Source organism: Aplysia californica, unplaced genomic scaffold, assembly GCF_000002075.1.
Source record: "Aplysia californica isolate F4 #8 unplaced genomic scaffold, AplCal3.0 scaffold00001, whole genome shotgun sequence".
Lineage (NCBI taxonomy): Eukaryota > Metazoa > Mollusca > Gastropoda > Aplysiida > Aplysiidae > Aplysia > Aplysia californica.
This window is the reverse complement of record NW_004797271.1, coordinates 4,035,229-4,038,616: the sequence shown is the minus strand read 5'-3', so window position 1 is coordinate 4,038,616 and position 3,388 is coordinate 4,035,229. Positions and strand designations below refer to the sequence as shown.

General features: G+C 41.6%; 1 protein-coding gene across 1 annotated transcript in view; it reads left to right on the top strand.

Moving 5' to 3' along the window:
* Positions 1-837: 837 nt before the first annotated feature.
* The window catches only part of LOC106012021, a gene marked incomplete in the record, with an annotated part of 6,306 nt that continues 3,755 nt past the window's right edge, over positions 838-3,388 (top strand). The window contains 1 exon segment of the mRNA XM_013083624.2: positions 838-968.

Below are 3,388 nucleotides of genomic sequence, written 5' to 3'. Positions count from 1 at the left end.
GACGGCTAAATATCCGTTTCTCAACACCAATACCACCCCTAAATAGTGCATACAGTTGTAATGTTGTGCATAATATGTGCATCAATTGATCCATAATCATCCCGTGACTCCGAGTGATACACTATCGACATATCTCCAGTGTGTCTGAGGTCAGTGACCCTCCGTCGGCACCAAAGAAAAGGAACCATTGGTCACGTTCCTGTTGCATATTGTACATGGGTACATCTCATCAGGTCCAGGGTTGATTTCGACGTCACCGGCCATTAGTAACAGGAGACTCAGATCAGCCGGTTCGGCTGAGCCTCCGGACAAAAACTCGGTCGCCTCCGTTCCTGTCTGAATCCAGGGGTTGATTGGCGTTCGGCCGGAGCTGTACCTGTTCCGGGGTCTGCAGCACCGCGTAGAGGTCCCAATAATGACTGCAGAATGCCCGCGGGGGGAAGCACATCGAGGCCCACTTATGGAGAACAACGCGAGGCTGGGCCCGGATGTACTCTGGACGAGGCCACAAGAGGATGCCGCTTACCTGTCTGCCTGCGGCAGACTGCCGCCCTCCTGACGGAGGCCAGCCAGAAGAAGAAGAAAGGAACCATTCAAGGAAAACGCCCCCAACTATTTCATGTTACGATTTAAGTCAAATCTTAATTAAAAGTCGCTCTTTGAAACTGCCCAGAGAGCAATTAATTCTTTATAAAACTGATCACTTATCCGGATCATGTGTTCGTGAACCTGTGATTCCTTTTGGAAAAATTACTCGACTAACCGGATTTTTTACTCCGATTCTGCCCACCTCTTCTGTCTAATATGCATTCCTCAAACCCCTGAGAGGTCTGATAACCTACCACCTGCATTGTTCAACACGTGAACACAAATGATTGCATCTTGCATTCAGCTCAGACAGGATAAATTTGCGAGAGTTGACTGGATCGTTAACTGTTGTCCAAAGACGGTACGTTAATCAAGCTGGTAAGGACCGGATGATTTGCATATTATATATATATATATATAGGCCTACATGTATTATACATATATTATAGCCAACTGTTTCAAATACCATATCTGTATTGACCTTAGCTTTTAGGTCCCCGGTGTTTGGGGCAATCGTCGTCCTTCTCCGATGGGATAAGGTAAATTTCGAGGAAGTGAAAATCAATATTACATGTATCTTGATTCCAACCTGGTGAAACAGTTGCCTTTTCATCGAATGGATTCCGAGGGGTTATTTTCATGAACATAATTATTATAGGCTACTTTTTTTTTAATAGGCTTAGTTTAACCGGCTTTATGTCAAAATCGAAGAAGGTGTTTTATGTGCTGTGTATCGTTTTCAAACTAATTCAGGTTAGATTTTGGAGCCCTACTAAACACAAATAGGTCATTGGGAACATGAAAGCAGTCAGGGGGATAACAGGGAGGAGGCTCAAAGGTTAATTTCATGCAAATCCTAAGTGTACATTTAGTTAATGTGTGATATTTCGCTTTAGGGGCGATCGCGACTCCTGCTGGTGTACAAGGAGTCCATATAGGCCTATTCCTATTACCCCTCAACCTATACGTTCTTACTATCTAGCTCTGGGCCCATTATGAAGGTGGCGTAGGATATGAGGCCGATTGATCCTTCTCTGGTGTCTCGTGATAAAATAGAAATCTAATTTTGTGTTGTGCGGGTTTCTTTGGGAATCTTTTTTGTGTGTTTTTGGTTTGGTTTGTTTGGCTTTTTTTTTTCTTTTTTTTTTTGCTGTTTTGTTTTTGTTTGGGTTTTTGGAAGGGGTTTTTTGTTTGTTTGTTTGTGTGGGTTTTTTATTTTGTTTGGTTTGTGTGCTAGAATCTAGTTTGCTTCACGAAATCCCTGTTTGTCTGTCCGTCTGTCTTTTAAGTCTTCGGTATGTCCACTGCTACTTGATTTTTCTATCACTGCAATTCAGTTTGACTTCATTCTTCAAAAGCCATATCGATAATCCTTCGCCTATCACAGTTAAAGTCAAGAGAAGTTAAGCATGGCTTGTAGTTAGCCCTACGTCTTTTTACACTGTGTAGCAGACTATCTGATCTTTCATACTCAGCACTCAAATTACGCTCACAGCCATAGAACATTGATACTAATATAATAATTCTATTTCTATCTCTCTCCCTCTCTCTCTCTCTCTCTCTCTCTCTCTCTCTCTCTCTCTCTCTCTCTCTCGCTCTCTCTCAGAATAGTTTTAGGAAGTTATTTTTCCGATGGAAAAACACACCAACGTCTAGACTTAGGCCTAACATGCAGGACTTCTGTTATATCAACTAACGCAGAATCTCGAAAAGTCTTTCTCATATGGAACACATTATTAAATCACATAATCGAAAGTATTTTAGGAAACCATTTTGTGCTATATAGATTAACCAGCAAGATATAAATTTTTACAAAACAACGACGATTTCATCCAAAAATATTGCCCAACGTCAGTTAGTGAAAAAAACCCTGATAAAAGTAATCAGCTGTCCTTTAGAGGAGTTGCTCCCTGATAAAATAATCACTTTAGTTGGAACCTGCTTACTTCCGTTTCCAATTTTAATGCATTATGAAGTTCACTGGAGAGAGAGGAGAGAGAGAGAGAGAGAGAGAGAGAGAGAGAGAGAGAGAGATGGTGCAGTAACGTGTGTTGCTTCACGCTTGAAAGTAGAAATTCAAAATTAAAGTCAAATCACAAAATAGGGTTTGTGTTCAAAGTTTTGTTTGAGAGAATGTTTAGATTGTAAATTTTGTAATTTGCTGTTGGTGGGTTTATTTGTCTTTTATTTCCTCTTTTATGTGGAAAGTGATTCCTGATAAGGCCGTATGGGGGGGGGGGGGGGTAGGCTAATGGAAGCTTTTTAGCAAGTATCCACGTTTCTCTGCCCAGACGTATCCAAGATAGCCCGCGTTAGACCTCACTGGGAGAAGCGAAGTAGCCTCTCTCCTAAATGGTGTAAATGTTATTGAATAAGGCGTAAAACAAGAACAAAATATTCAAAGTACAGAAGGTCAATTAGGGTGTTGGCTGTTATGTCTTCGTTCAGTGGGGTGTGTACCACGAACTGTCTAGAAAGGATGACGAGGGATATCTCGCCACAGCCCACGCAGTCACGCAAACGATAACCATGAATACCTGGCGGCTGCTGACTGTTGACAGTATGACAGGTCATGATGATAAAATATGGCCCATATAATATTGTCCAACGACGGTGATGGTGAATTTGAATTTTTTGTTGTTGTTGTAAATAGGCCTTCTTTGTCAGTATTGTGTTGTAATCTTATATGATTCGGAAGGAACAGGCTCATTTGTGTAAACACGGTTTCAGTAAGAAACAGAATGAAAGTAGAGCATTTTCTACATCCCACTCCTCCTCCTTCTCCTCCTCCTCCTCCTCC